The sequence below is a fragment of the Scleropages formosus genome, chromosome 15 (genome assembly GCF_900964775.1).
Source record: "Scleropages formosus chromosome 15, fSclFor1.1, whole genome shotgun sequence".
NCBI lineage: Eukaryota > Metazoa > Chordata > Actinopteri > Osteoglossiformes > Osteoglossidae > Scleropages > Scleropages formosus.
The window spans coordinates 27,929,521-27,945,830 of NC_041820.1; the positions used below are offsets into that span (position 1 = coordinate 27,929,521).

Sequence of the window (16,310 nt, forward strand, 5' to 3'; positions counted from 1 at the left end):
ACAGCGCGCCGGGGGCGTGGTGCCTCAGCGGGCTTGGCCAGGTCGGATGAGTATGAGTTTCAAGGCGGTCGAGTTTCAAAGCAGTTGAGTGCAGAGGCTCCATTTATGTTGCTATGTACTGTGCTGTGTATTATAAATGTACTGCAAAGTATACACGTTTAAGTTCTTAAATAAAATGTGAACGTTTCTTATAAAATCCAAGCACGCCGGGTGCGTGGTGCCTCAGCGGGCTTGGCCAGGTCGGATGAGTACGAGTTTCAAGGCGGTCGAGTTTCAAAGCAGTTGAGTGCAGAGGCTCCATTTATGTTGCTATGTACTGTGCTGTGTATTATAAATGTACAGCAAAGTATACACGTTTAAGTTCTTAAATAAAATGTGAACGTTTATTAGAAAATCCAAGCACGCCGGGTGTGTGGCGCCTCAGCGGGTGTGGCCACGTCCAATGATTACAAGTTTCAAGGCGGTCGAGTGCAGAGGCTCCATTTAAGTTGCTATGTACTGTGCTGTGTATTATAAATGTACTGCAAATAATGCATGTTTAAGTTCTTAAATCAAATGTGAATGTTTATTATGAAATCCAAGCACTCTGGGTGCGTGGTGCCTCAGCGGGCTTGGCCAGGTCCGATGAGTACGAGTTTCAAGGCGGTCGAATTTCAAAGCAGTCGAGTGCAGAAGCTCCATTTAAGTTGCTATGTACTGTGCTGTGTATTATAAATGTACTGCAAAGTATACACATATAAGTTCTTAAATAAAATGTGAACATTTATTAAGAAATCCATTCACAGCGCGCCGGGTGCGTGGTGCCTCAGCAGGCTTGGCCAGGTCTGATGATTACGAGTTTCAAGGCGGTCGAGTGCAGAGGCTCCATTTCAGTTGCTATGTACTGTGCTGTGTATTATAAATGTACTGCAAAGTATACACGTTTAAGTTCTTAAATAAAATGTGAAAGTTTCTTATAAAATCCAAGCACGCCGGGTGCGTGGTGCCTCAGTGGGCTTCGACTGGTCCGATGAGTACGAGTTTCAAGGCGGTCGAGTTTCAAAGCAGTCGAGTGCAAAGGCTCCATTTAAGTTGCTATGTACTGTGCTCTGTATTATAAATGTACTGCAAAGTATACACGTTTAAGTTCTTAAAGAAAATGTGAATGTTTATTGAGAAATCCAAGCACGCCGGGTGCATGGTGCCTCAGACAATCACACAAACAGTCACATATAATGCCGGTGTAGTGGCTGAATAAAGGCTTATCTGGGGATTCTCATGAAGTTACAGTGGATGAACATTTACACCGTACATAAGCTGGAGACATCTTGGGTGAAATGCATCTGGAAAAGGTGAGTTTTCAGAACCTTCTTCAATGTGGACAGAGTTCCTGCAGTTCTGAGTGGGAGGGGAAGGTCATTCCACCACAACGGAGCCAAAACCGAGAACCTGCTGGGCATTGGGTTGAGACCATTCTTCCTCCCTTAGGAATTTGGTTGCATCCTGCTGTTTGTTGTTTATGTTCCAATAAGCGGCAAAGTGCATCGGGCTGCAGCCTTAATAGCGGACAGTGTGTGCAATTTAGAACAACAATTTTCTGATGCCCCCACCGTTGTTCTTGGTGATTTTAACTTCTGCAACCTGGAGAAAACTTTGCCAGGATTTCAACAGGTTGTAAAATGTGGAACGAGGAAGGATAATATATTGGACAAATGCTACATAAACATTAGTAATGCCTATCATTCCAAAAGCAAACCACCAATAGCCAACTCTGATCATAATGTGGTGCATCTTATTCCAACTTATTGGACCAAACTAAAAAGTAATAAACCTTTGAATAGGGTGGTAAGACACTGGACACAGGACAGCAAAGAAGCTTTGGGAGCCTGTTTTGACTGTACTGACTGGGAGGTGCTGAGGGAGGGCACTTTGGACTCAGCATGCTGTTACAAGTGATTATATTAATTTTTGTGCTGAGTCTATTATTCCCACAAAATCAATTAAAATGTGTCCTAGTAATAAATTCTACATAACCAAAGACATTAAACGTATAATGAATCAGAGGAAAATAGCCTTTAAAAATAAGGATAAATTGGAGCTGCAAAAGAGGGGCAAGGAAGTGAGAGATAAAATCAGGAAGGCAAAGGCTATTTATTAATGATATCTAGAAGAGTCTTTTAAGGCTAATAATCCCAGAAAAATGTGGGAGACCATGAAAAGCATGGCAGGTATGCCCAGTAAACAACAGAAGTCATTGGTAACAAACGATGAGGTAGCCTTTGCTGTAGAGTTGAATACGTTTTTTTACCAGGTTCGAGACTTCTGGGACTGTAGAGAGCTGCAGTGATGTGCTGAGATCAGTACTTATAGGGCCTGATGAGGGAGTGGAAATTTCAGTAGGACAGGTGGCCAACGCATTTAGACATCTTAATGCACATAAGTCCACCAGCCCCAACAAAATTGGTGCCTTTGTTTTGAAGAACTACAGTGAGGAGCTCGCCCCTGTGTGGCAGTCCATTGCTGGATGCATATAAAACTTCCTACATAATCCCACTTCCTAAGAAAACATGTTCCAAAGAGTGTAACGATTATCGACCTGTAGCACTTACCTCTGTATTAATGAAATCTTTGGAAAAAATCATCTCCCATTTGGTCTTTCAGTCTATTCAGGATAAATTAGATCCCTACCAGTTTGCTTACAAGCGTGAGAGCAGCACTGAAGATGCAGTAGCTACTCTTATGCACTTTGTTTTAAAGCACCTGGACACATCAAAAAGTAAACCTTATGCTAGAGTATTGTTTATTGACTTTTCTTTGGCATTTAATACAATCAAACCAGACTTGTTGTTTTCCAAAATGTATCAGTTGGAGATAAATTCATGTCTCATTCACTGGTACAGTTCTTTCCTCACTAACAGACAACAGTTGGTTAAAATTAATAACACATATTCCCCTCCGCTTATAACAAGTACTGGCGCTCCTCAAAGTTGTGTCAGCTCACCATTGTTATTCACTATTTACACTAATGATTGTGTCATTAGTACGCCTAATCATTATCTCATTAAATTTTCTGATGAGACAGCACTGGTAGCATTGATGACTGAGGGGGAGAAGCCAGACTTCTATTTTGATAGTGTGAACATAGTGGTCCAATGGTGTAATCAGAATGCCCTCATTTTAAATTCCACTAAAACAGAGGAAATTATTTTTGGATCCACACAGCTCACATCAGCCCCAGCAGTCATCATTTACAATAAATCTATAAAGCAGTCCTCATCCTTCAAATATTTGGGAGTGTATGTGGATAATGCTTTACCTTGGTCATATCATATGGATTATATATGTAATAAGGTCCAACAGAGAATCTACTTTCTGAGAAGACTTAGATGTTTTGGAGTCAGTTGGGAGATTCTTTATTTATTCTTCTGCTCCACAATTCGCAGGACTTTGATATATGGAGGCCCGGTCTGGTTCTGTGGCCTCTCGGTTCAGCTGAAAAGCAGAATTTTAAGACTCCTGAATATCTGTTCAAAGGTGGTGGGTCATTGCGTGGAAAATTCTTTCCTAGATAGTTGCATCAAGCACACCTTTAGACTGGCGGAGAAGATCAGTTCAGATCATTTCATGTTTTACATGAGGAGTACCAGCTTCTGCCCTCTGGGAGGCGCTTTAGGGTGCCAGATTGCAAGAGGAATAAGTACAAACACTCCTTTATTCCTCACTCCATCACACTATTGAACCAACAAGGTAGGTTAAGGAGGTGACTCTACTTCTTCTTCATGCATATATACACACATATACACATACATATATACACACAGGTACACATACATCTCATGGACTGTTTATATACGGACTGATGTACTTGCACTAAAAATGCAAATTCAGATTTCCATGCTGTTTTTGAGGATTTGTATTTGATTTTATGTAATGGCTTTTACTGTTTTTGGGATTATGACAAGTTGTTTATGTTTTATTTGTGTTTTTGTGATGTAATAAGAGGGATGGATTGCTGAGCTGGAGAAGCAAGACAAATTCCTGTGTAAACAGACAATAAAGTCTTATCTTATTTTATCTTACCTCCATGCTTTACCTTTCGTGCGTGGGACCACCAAGCAAGCAGAAGTAGATGAGCGAAGGGGTCTGGTTGGGCTGTAGCAGTAGACAATAACCAGGGTCTTGAATTTGATTCGGGCAGCTATAGGAAGCCAGTGCAGAGAAGTGAGTAGAGGAGATACATGGGAACGCTTTGGCAAATCAAACACAACTCGTGCAGAAGCATTCTGTAAAAGCTGCAGGGGTTTGATGGCAGTAAAGGTCACACAGAAGAGAGTTGCAGTAGTCCAGACGGGAAGTTACCATGGCCTGGACAAGTAGTTGGGCGGAGTCAGTAGTGAGGTAAGGACGGCTCCTACGAATATTATGAAAAAGATTCAAAACCCTGGTTACTGTGTACAAATGTATCAATAGAACTGCTCCCAGCTATTTACAAGACTTAATCAACCGGTACACCCCAGCCAGGCCCCTTCGCTCATCTACTTCTGCTCGTTTGGTGGTCCCGCACACGAAAGGCAAAGCTCGGAGGTTCTCGTTTCTGGGTCCATTTCGGTGGAAAGACCTTCTCCTGTCATTCAGAACTGCAGAAACTCTATTTTCAAGAAGAGTCTGAAAACCCACCTTTTTCCAGATCCACTTCGCCCAGGATCTCTCCAGCTCATCTATGGTGTAACTGTCCACGCATCATAACTCCAGAAGCATCCCCAGATACAACCTTTATTCAGCCATTACTTTAGTATTGTACTACTCATTTGTGTATCTTATATTTAAAAAAAAAAAAAGAAAAAAAAAACAAAATTGGTGGGAGGGTATGGGGATTTGTCTATCCTGTGTCTTATGCACCTTCTCGAACGATGAACCTTGGTACAGCAAGTGGTAGGGAAACTAGATTTGCTTGAGATTTTCATGTCTGCAGCTATGTCTCCTTCTCTTAATGTAATGCGTAAATTGTACTTTTGTTGATATGTACGTCGCTTTGGACAAAAGCATCTGCTAAATGAATAAATGTAAATGTAAATGTTGGCACAGCCATCTATGCCTTAGAAAAATACTAAATTAATCACAACTAATGGAGGTAACAAAATACACGCTCACACCATCGGTTTCTTTAAACCGGAAGAGAACAACACACACACACACATTTGCTGAACTGCTTGTCCCATACAGGGTCGCGGGGAACCGGAGCCTACCCGGTAACACAGGGCTTAAGGCCGGAGGGGGAAGGGGACACACCCAGGACGGGACAAGAGAAGAACATTTATTTACATATGTGCTTCATCAGAACACATTGCATATAAAGGTCATGTGATCAATACGTAACCAACATGAGAGCACACTGAACAGAACTTCCAATACTCCCACTGGCTCTCATTCTCTACAGGCCTATTTGCAATGTAACATACAGTTACATCCCCTATCAATGAAATTTATCTTGCAAACATAAAGCGTTCAGGTTTTTCTATCTTATACTTTGTCACTGGTTTAGTTGTCACATCTGCAACCATTTTTGTTGTTGGACAGTACTCAGTTCTGTTATTTTATCTTCACTGATTGCTGATCGAATAAAGTGGTACCTAACCTCAACATGTTTACATTTCTGTCAACAAACAGGGTTTTTGGAAAGGGCAATTGCACCTTGGTTATCCTCAAAGATTTTTACCGGCGCATACTGACATCCCCATTCATCAGTTGTACAAGGTAGAGACTTTCTTGTGTGGTTACAGCTAGTGTCACATGTTCCGCTTCGCATGTGGACAAAGCAACTGTATGCTGCTTTTTTGACTTCCAGTAACTCATTGCTACATGAGGCAATAATCAAATCATCAACCCAGATTATCAAAAGAGAGAGCATCACTCTCTGTTTTCCAGTTTGTTTGCTGTAGACACAAGAATCTGCAGGATTTTGCATCCGTCACTGTCAATCAAACATATCTCCGAATCACCTGAGCATTCCTCAGAGCTGATATGGCTGTTTCTACCTGAATAATGTAATCTGTAACACTTTCATTTGCATTTTTCTGAAGGGATGTGAGTTCTGTGTAAGGGTTTATAATTCACGGCTTCCCTTTACCTGCATAGTAGTACCTCAGTATTTGCAGAGCCTTTCTTCAGTCATCTGCGGCTTCTCTCATTACAAGGGAAAGACTCTTATCATCCAAAAACTGAATCAATTCGGTGTAGGCTTCCTTGTTTTTATTAGTGTTGTCAATCTTGTCTTCGTTCTCGCTTTCTCTATCACTTGGTGTGGGGCTATCAATGTGGTGTCTTTCACTCCCAGCAAATGCAGGTGACCCAAAAACGTTGTCTCCCAAAGCTCGTAATTCTTTTCATCTCCGTTGAAATACATTCTATTCCATGTATTACCAACTTCCTGGGCCCATAACCTGTTGGCAAAGCCATCTATTTGACAGAGAAGTGGTAAATGAATTATAATTAATGGAAGGAACAAAATACACGCTCACACCATCGGTTTCCTTAAACCGGAAGAACAACATTTACATTCGTGCTTCGTCAGAACGCATCATGTACAAAACGTTATGTGATCAATGTCAACAACATGAGAGCACACTGAATAAAACTTCCAACAAAAAGGAGTCATGACTTTCAGAAACAGCCAACCATGTCACATACTGAAATGACGCACCAAACAGGACAAAAAGAAAATAAAGAGAAGAATAAATAGTTGTGCCCCTCCGTGAACCGCTACCTTACCGTGGTGGAGGGGTTTGAGTGCCTGAATGACTCCAGGAGCTATGTTGCCTGGGGCTATATGCCCCTGGTAGGGTCTCCCATGGCAAACAGGTCCTGGATGACAGACGAGACAAAGTGCGGTTCAAAAGCCCCTTATGAAGAAAATAAAACCAAGGCTTTCGTTTACCCTGCCCGGTATGGGGTCACCGGGGCCCCACCCTGGAGCCAGACCTGGGGGGCGGCTCGCATGCGAGCGCCTGGTGGCCAGGTCTATGCCCACGGGGCCTGGCTGGGCTCAGCCCGAAACCATGACGTGGAGCCGCTCTTCGGTGGGCTCACCACCTGCTGGAGAGACCGTAAGGAGCCGGTGCATTGTAATTTGGGCGGTGGTCGGGGCTGAGTGCCTGGCCGACCCAAACCTCGGGCACCAACTCTGGTTTTTGGGACTTGGAATGTCACCTCACTGGCAGGGAAGGAGCCTGAGCTGGTGCAGGAGATTGAGAGATATCGTCTAGATATAGTCGGGCTCACTTCCACTCACAGCTTGGGTTCTGGAACCACTCTTCTCGACCAAGGGTGGACTCTCCACTATTCTGACGTTGCCCAGAGTGAGAGGCGGCGGGCGGGTGTGGGTTTATTAATAGCCCCCCAGTTTAGCCGCCATGTGTTGGAGTCTACCCCGGTGAATGAGAGGGTCATCTCCCTGCGCCTTCGGGTCAGGGAACGGTCTCTCACTGTCGTTTGTGCTTATGCACCTAGCGGCAGTGTAGAGTACCCAGCCTTTTTGGAGTCCCTGGAGGGCGTGCTGGAAAGCGCTCCCACTGGGGGACTCTCTCGTTCTACTGGGGGACTTCAACGCCCACGTGGGCAGCGACAGTGACACCTGGAGGGGCGTGATTGGGAGGAACGGCCTCCCTGATCTGAACCCGAGCGGTGAGTTGTTGTTGGATTTCCGTGCTAGTCACGGTTTATCCATAACGAACACCATGTTCATGCATAAGGGTGTCCATCAGTGCACTTGGCGCCAGGACACCCTAGGTCGGAGATCGATGATTGACTTTGTAGTCGTTTCTTCTGATCTTCGGCCATATGTCTTGGATACTCGAGTGAAGAGAGGGGCTGAGCTGTCAACTGATCACCACCTGGTGGTGAGTTGGATTCGATGGCAGGGGAAAAAGCTGGACAGACCTGGCAGGCCCAAACTCATAGTGAGGGTCTGTTGGGAACGTTTGGAGGAGGCCCCTGTCAGAGAGGTCTTCAACTCCCACCTCCGACAGAGCTTCAACCAGGTCCCGAGGGAGGTGGGGGACATTGAGTCCGAATGGACTATGTTCCACGCCTCCATTGTCGGGGCGGCGGTTCAGAGCTGCGGCCATAAGGTCTCCGGAGCCTGCCGCGGCGGTAATCCCTGAACACGGTGGTTGACACCGGAAGTAAGGGATGCCGTCAAGCTGAAGAAGGAGTTCTATCGGGCCTGGTTGGCTCATGGGACTCCTGAAGCAGCTGACGGGTACTGAGGGGCCAAACGGAACGCGGCTCTGGCAGTTGCCGCGTCAAAAACTCGGGCTTGGGAGGAGTTCGGTGAGGCCATGGAGAAAGACTTTCGGTCGGCCTCAAAGAGATTCTAGCAAACCGTCCGGCGACTCAGAAGGGGGAAGCGGTGTTCCACAAACACTGTTTACAGTGGAAGTGGTGCGTTGCTGACCTCAGCTGAGGATGTCCTCGGGCGGTGGAAAGAGTACTTTGAGGATCTCCTCAATCCCTCCGACGTGCCTTCCGTAGAGGAAGCTGAGGCTGGGGACTTGGAGGGGAACTCGTCCATTACCCTGGCTGAAGTTGCTGAGGTAGTCAAAAAACTCCTCGGTGGCAAGGCTCCGGGGGTGGATGAGATCCGCCCCGAGTTTCTCAAGTGTCTGGATGTTGTGGGGCTGTCTTGGCTGACACGTCTCTGCAGCATTGCGTGGAGCTCGGGAACGGTGCCTCTGGACTGGCAGACCGGGGTGGTGGTCCCTCTTTTTAAGAAGGGGGACCGGAGATTGTGTTCCAACTATAGGGGGATCACACTCCTTAGCCTCCCTGGGAAAGTCTATGCCAGGGTACTGGAAAGAAGAATCCGACCAATAGTCGAACCTCGGATTCAGGAGGAGCAATGCGGTTTTCACCCTGGCCGTGGAACACTGGACCAGCTCTATACCCTCACTAGGGTGTTGGAGGGTTTGCGGGAGTTTGCCCAACCAGTCCATATGTGTTTTGTGGACCTGGAGAAGGCATTCGACCGTGTCCCTCGTGGCATCCTGTGGGAGGTACTTCGGGATTATGGGGTTCGGGGCTTGCTGCTACGGGCTGTTTGTTCCCTGTATGACCGGAGCAGGAGCTTGGTTCGTATTGCCAGCAGTAAGTCAGACCTGTTCCCAGTGCATGTTGGACTCCGCCAGGGCTTCCCTTTGTCACCTATTCTGTTCATTATCTTCATGGACAGAATTTCTTGGCGCAGCCAGGGAACGGAGGGTGTCTGTTTTGGTGGCTGCAGGATCTCGTCTCTGCTTTTTGCGGACGATGTGGTCCTGTTGGCTTCATCAAATCAAGACTTGCAGTGTGCACTGGGGAGTTTACAGCCGAGTGGAAAGCGGCGGGGATGAGAATCAGCACCTCCAAATCCGAGGCCATGGTTCTTAGTCGGAAAAAGGTGGATTGCCCCCTCCGGGTTAGGGGGGAGTTGCTCCCTCAAGTGGAGGAGTTTAAGTATCTCGGGGTCTTGTTCACGAGTGAGCGAAAAATGGAGCAGCAGGTTGACGGACGGATCGGTGCGGCGTCCGCAGTAATGCGGTCATTGTACCGGTCTGTTGTGGTGAAGAGGAAGCTGAGTCGTAAGGCGAAGCTCTCAATTTACCTGTCGATCTACGTTCCTACCCTCACCTATGGTCATGAACTCTGGATCATGACCGAAAGAATGAAATCGTGGATACAAGCGGCAGAAATAAGTTTCCTCCGCAGAGTGGCTGGGCGCACCCTTAGGGATAGGGTGAGGAGCTCAGTCACTCGGGAGGAGCTCAGACTAGAGCCGCTGCTCCTCCGCATCGAGAGGAGCCAGTTGAGGTGGCTCGGGCATCTGTTCTGGATGCCTCCTGGACGCCTCCCTGGTGAGGTGTTCCGGGCATGTCCCACTGGGAGGAGGCCGCGGGGCAGACCCAGGACACGTTGGAGAGACTATGTCTCCCGGTTGGCCTGGAAACGCCTTGGGGTTTCCCCAGGGGAACTGGAGGAGGTGTGCGGGGAGAGGGAAGTCTGGAGGACTCTGCTCGGACTGCTGCCCCCGTGACCCAGCCCCGGATAGCGGAGGAAGATGGTATGGTATGGTATGGTAAATTGTTGTGAATAAACTCCGATAGTCACAAAAGTGTTAAACACAGGGAAGAATTAAAATCCAGTGAAACCCGGCTACAGAAATGAAACGTCGAAGAGTGAGTATTTCCAGTGCTTCCAGGTGGGAGCCCTGACTAGAGCCTGAAAAAGTGCAGGGTGACATAGAGTGGTAATGGTAAATAAAAAACATAAAGCTTACAGCTCCTAATATTTCCAAATGGTTTCGCATCTAGGTACGAACAAGGCCCGACCCTGCTTGGCTTCCGAGAGTGGACAAGATCGAGTGAATTGTCGCGTGTAAGAATAAATAGTTGTGAACGAACTCTGAGAGTCACAAAATTGTTAAAAACGCCGGGGAATAATTAAAATCCAAAGAAACCCTACTAGAGAAATGAAATACTGAAGGCTGCGTGTTTCCTCGCGTGAGAAAGAAAAGAGACAGAGAGAAAACAAAGAAAGCCTCACGCACCTGCTATAGTAAGGCAATCGCTCATCCAAGTATTAACCCAGCCCGACACTGTTTAGCTTCTGAGAGCAGACAAGATAAGGCCTTCTCTGGGCTGTACATAAACATGAACAAAAGCCGTGTGCGCTATACATGTAGCTGCAGCCCCTCCTCGTAAGGTGCACGCAAAGAACACTCAAGCATGCGGCACGTACTTTGGCGTTAGCCACACGAAGTGGAGTGCACTTTTGCTTCTCTCTCATGAAACACTCACGAGAATGAAAAGTAGTCATGACTTTCAGCATCCGCGATCGCTGTCACATTTTAAAATCATGCACAGAACAGGACACAGAGAAACTGAAGAGAAGAATAAATAGTTGTGAACGAACTTCGAGAGTCCAATCCTTGAACCGCCACCTTAATGTGGTGGAGAGGTTTGAGTGCCTTAATGATTCCAAGAGTTATGTTGCCTGGGGCTATATGCCCCTGGTAGGGTCTCCCATGGCAAACCGGTCCTGGATGACAGACGAGACAAAGTGCAGTTCAAAAGCCCCTTATGATGACTATTAAATCAAGGTTTTCGTTTACCCCGCCCGGTATGGGGCCACCGGGGCCCCACCTTGGAACCAGGCCTTGGGAGGGGGCTCACATGCGACCGCCTGGTGGTAAGGTCTATGCCCACGGGGACTGGCTGGGCTCAGCCCGAAGCCATGACGTGGAGCAGCTCTTCTGTGGGCTCACCACCTGCCGGAGAGACCGTAAGGAGCCGGTACGTTGTGATTTGGGCGGTGGTCGGGGCCGAGTGCCCAGCCAACCCAAACCTCAGGCGCCAACTCTGGTTTTTGGGACTTGGAACGTCACCTCACTGGTAAGAAAGAATATTTATTTTTTTAAAACTTTATTTAATAAAGTTATCAATAATACATATAACCAAAACAATACATTAAAAATCCACAGTTAAACAAACCCAGCACCATTTTCGTACAGTTGGTCAACAAAATCACAAAGCAACCATTACATAAAATACATTGTCAAGACAAAGTCTTTCCCATAACAATCCCCTTTCTGGCTTCAAAGAATATAACTGACCCATGTCTTCCCCACACCAACATACCCAAAAGGACTGTCCCCCAATAGCAGCTCAACCGAAGTTATCATATCATAATACATGCTTCCTTCAAAACACATGAAATACTTGTAAATTACAATATAAAACTTGATCAAACCCCTAAAAACAGACAAATAAATACAAAACAAACATTCACATGAGTAATCATCAGTATAAAAACTCAAAGTGCACAGAATCACCTGATAAAACAAGGCCATTAAAATCTGTAGATGAAACAGACACACACACACACACACACACACACACTTTCAGAACCACTTGTCCCATATGGGGTCGCAGGGAACCAGAACCAACCCGGTTACACAAGGCATAAGGCCAGAGAGGAAAGGGACACACGCAGGACAGGACACCAGTCCATCACAAGGCTCCCGAAGCAAGACTCGAACCCCAGACCCACCAGAGAGCAGGATTGTGGGCCAACCCACTGCACCACCGCACCCCCCTACATAAAACACTATACAAATAAAACCCACACAAGTTAAAAATGTTAATTAAAAGTGCACAAACCCAACAACACAAAATTACTAAAATCTGTGAATAAATATTGTACAAATAAAAACCACACAAACAAATATAAAAGAATAAATATACAAAGGGGTAAGATACAAGAAAGCACAATATGTTTTAAAAGAGTACAGTTCCATAAAGCAGACGTCCATCCTCAGGGCTTCAGACACATTTATCCACGAGGCCTTTCTATCTATCCTTTGCCTTGTGGTAGCCCCAGGCAATCAGATCCCGCTTTATTCCGAACTTCAGTTCAGCTCAGATTTTCAATAAGGTACCATAAACTCCCATTTTCAACCCCTTTTGGACAAGGTTAATGCGTGCATTCCACAATTCTTTCTTTGTCAAACTCACAATCAACCAAATCCTACCGGAGGTTGCTTTGTTTACTTTGGGGGACAGTCCCTTCATGATATTATCAAAAGTCAATGCCATCTCGCCATCTAACTCTCTGCACAAGGGCTCAACCAATGACCAGACTGTCCCGGCATAACCGCAATCCCAAAAAACATGTTTAATCGTTTCTGCACCCAAACACTGGGGTCGCGGACAGTTGGGACGTCCGGTCAACCCGTACCTGTTAAGTTCCTGCATTACGGGTAGTCTTTCATGGAGGCACTGCCAGTTTAAATCCTGCAGCCTATTGTCAAGCCCCTTTGGCTGAATTCGGGCCCAAATGTCTTCCCCAAGGCCTAACATCACTCGCGTTCCCCTCCTCTCCAACAAGGGATTATATAACACTTTGTGCTTGAGGAGGGTATTTGCGTCAATGTCTCTCGGAATGATCTTGCTCCATTTCACCATCTGTTTATAGTGATCTGGCAGAGACTCGGCCTTTGGTCCAGCATTGGACTGCGAATTCACCAAATGTCGCAACGGGAAAGACAGCCAGAGGCGAATAAAATGTTGGTGCGGGTGCTCCAGGGGAGCTGCCAGATGGAAACAGTGCTGCGCAAAAAAGAGGCAATCAAATTTTAGGGGGAAATCAGGAACCCCCCTTCCGCCCCGTCCCTCCCTAGGTACATCACCTCCCTCCTCATAAACTAATGCTTCCCAGCCTGTTCCAAGCCAAACACATCTTTCACAAACTATTTCCTTAAATTGCGAAGCATGGGGTAGACATGAGCCAAATAAAGTAAGGTCGGGAGGACGTCAACTTTAAAAATCAGTGTTTTATCAGGTAAGGGGGTGCAGTGGCGCAGTGGCGCAGTGGGTTGGACCATAGTCCTGCTCTCTGGTAGGTCTGGGGTTTAAGTCCTGCTTAGGGTGCCTTGCGATGGACTGGTGTCCTGTCCTCGGTGTGTCCCCTCCTCCTCCGGCCTTATGCCCTGTGTTACCGGGTAGGCTCCGGTTCCCTGTGACCCTGTATGGGACAAGTGGTTCTGTGTGTGTGTGTGTGTGTGTGTTACCAGGAAGGACAGGGACCTTGCCTTCCACAACCCCATCTTCTGCCTAACTATTGCAAAACGCACCTCCAAGTTGATCCGGGCTGTTCCTTTTGAAAGAAAACTCACACCCAGCACTCTGAGGGGACCGCTACAAAGTGAGAGACCACCAAAGTAGTCTTTTCGGGCTCCACAGAATCCAAAGTACTTCACCTCTGTCTTCCCGAGGTTGAGCGCCGAACCCGAGGCCCTACCAAACGTCTGAGTTAGGCGAATGTCCTGGGTGAGTGAGCGGTCGGAACATACAAACAGGACAATATCATTTGCATATTGAGCGAGCGCAGCATCGGACTCTCTCTTCCAGAAACAGGATTCACGTGCTGTTCCTGGATGGGTGGGGGGGGGTCACATCCGATACGGAATTGATTAGAACAGATACTGCAGTTTAATTTAGGCCAAGAGAACTGAGAACCACACCAGAAACGCAGTCTGATCGGCAAAACACGCCGCCCGACCCCGCAAAGCGCATCATCTCTCGTTAATACACACGAGGCATGGCCCACCACCCGCTCCGGGAGATGAGGCCTCCAAAAATAACATCGAAACTCAAGTGCGTTTCTCTCCACGGAAATCTTTAATAAAAGGCGAAAGATTTGTGTGTTTTGAAGGGAAACCTGAGGTGTCTCCGTTCTTGCCCTGGGGCCCCGCCGCTGCTCACTTCGAAGCGGGAGGTCCGTTCGGGGTGTGACACGGAGGGTTACGTCAAGCGCCCTGCCTGACCTCTTCTTTCCTTCACCTGTGACAGGCAGATGTTCAAAGAGGTGCGTGCACGTTACGTGAGAGGCGAGATGCAGAGAGAAGGCCTGCTTCAAGAGGGCAGACTTGTTTTTGAAAAATGAAAATAAGTAAGTAAAATGGAGGGAAAACGGGACGTTCCCTGACAGGACCCGCCTCCCGACACACATCACCGACTGACTGATGCACACGCGCTCGTACACACGCAGGCGACTTACTCGTTCACTCTCACTCAATTTCACTGGAGTCTACCAAGTTCTGCTTTAGGCACCGGAGTGCAGCGGCAGGGAGTGGACCCGTTCCCGAAAGCGGAGCACCGGAGCGAGCGCAGCGCGGCATCGGACTCTCTTTTTCAGAAACAGCATTCACGTGTGGTTCTTTGATGGGTGGGGGGGGGTCACATCCGATACGGAATTGATTAGAACAGATACTGCAGTTTAATTTAAGCCAAGAGAACTAAGAACCACACCAGAAACGCGGTCCGATCGGCAAAACACGCCGCCCGACCCCGCAAAGCGCATCATCTCTCGTTAATACACACGAGGCATGGCCCACCACCCGCTCCGGGAGATGAGGCCTCCAAAAATAACATCGAAACTCAAGTGCGTTTCTCTCTACGGAAATCTTTAGTAAAAGGCGAAAGATTTGTGTGTTTTGAAGGGAAACCTGAGGTGTCTCCGTTCTTGCCCTGGGGCCCCGTCGCTGCTCACTTCGAAGCGGGAGGTCCGTTCGGGGTGCGACAGGGAGGGTTACGTCAAGCGCCCTGCCGACCTCTTCTTTCCTTCACCTGTGACAGGCAGATGTTCAAAGAGGTGCGCCCACGTCACATGAGAGGCGAGATGTAGAAAGAAGGCCTGCCTCAAGGTGAGAGAGGGTAGTCTCGTTTTTGAAAAATGAAAATAAGTAAGTAAAATGGAGGGAAAACGGTACGTCGAGTGAGCGGTCGGAACATGCAAACAGGACTGTGTCATCTGTATACTGGGCCAACTTAACAGTTCTACCCCCGCCTCCTGGAATGAGCATAGAGCTTTTCCAACTTTTTCTCCACTTTCCGCATTGCTCTGCGAGATCGAGCTCTCCTACGAACACAGTACTGCCTAGTAATGGTTCGCACCTTCGTTTTGGTGTCTTCCCACCAATCCGAAACCGAGCCACAGAAAGATTTGAGCTCCTGCCATACCTTAAAATGCTTATAAAAAAGGTCCCTATACTCTTTCTCCTTTAAAACATCTACATTCAGTTTCCAATACCCAGGACCATGCAACGGAGCCTCTGTGGAAACCGTAACCTCTACCATCAAATGGTCCGTCGGCCAATAAGGAGAGAGGTGGACCCGTTTAAAAACAACAGTCGGAAGCCAAAATATAATCCAGGCGACTCTGTGCTCCTTTACTATTAGACCAGATAATGCCTGGATGACTGGGGTTGCATACTTTAAAACCATCAGAAAGACTAAATATGAGCATAAAATTCTTAAAATGTTTGATGCTAATATCCTCTTTACCCTCCAGATGTATATTAAAATGCCCCCTAGTTAAGTGTCTATTACAGACACAAAAGGGGGTCAACTCTTCTAAGAGAGATATGCGGGATGCAGCGTCTACCAGAGCGTTGACACACATCGCACGGATGCGCTGTCCTCTCCAGGTAGCGTCCACTCCCAATACTCTACCCTGTAGAATTCTAAATGTGCTTACATTCTCAAAGCTTCGTTCACCAAAGAGAATGGCAGCACCTGTTGAGTGGATACCACCCACCTTTCCTCCAACCCGAAGAGAAAATGGCCACATTCCGCTGGTCTTGAAGATGGACTTCCTGCAAAAAACATAGCTGGAAGGCAGAGGATGCAAGCCTGTCAAACACTGCTGCTCTTTTCAGGACATTCCTCAGTCCTCTGACATTTAAGGTTAAAATTTTAAAATCAGCCATAAAAGGGGCAAATTAAATAAATTAACCAACC

The 16,310-nt window shown here is 47.0% G+C and overlaps 2 non-coding genes across 2 annotated transcripts; both read right to left on the reverse strand.

The window, feature by feature from the left end:
- Positions 1-14,119: 14,119 nt before the first annotated feature.
- Positions 14,120-14,237, reverse strand: LOC114912344 (U5 spliceosomal RNA). Its single transcript, XR_003798219.1, has one exon. It is a non-coding gene; the product is annotated as a U5 spliceosomal RNA (small nuclear RNA).
- Positions 14,238-14,906: 669 nt separating this feature from the next.
- On the reverse strand, positions 14,907-15,024 carry LOC114912345 (U5 spliceosomal RNA). The gene has a single exon (XR_003798220.1). It is a non-coding gene; the product is annotated as a U5 spliceosomal RNA (small nuclear RNA).
- Between the last annotated feature and the right edge of the window lie 1,286 nt (positions 15,025-16,310).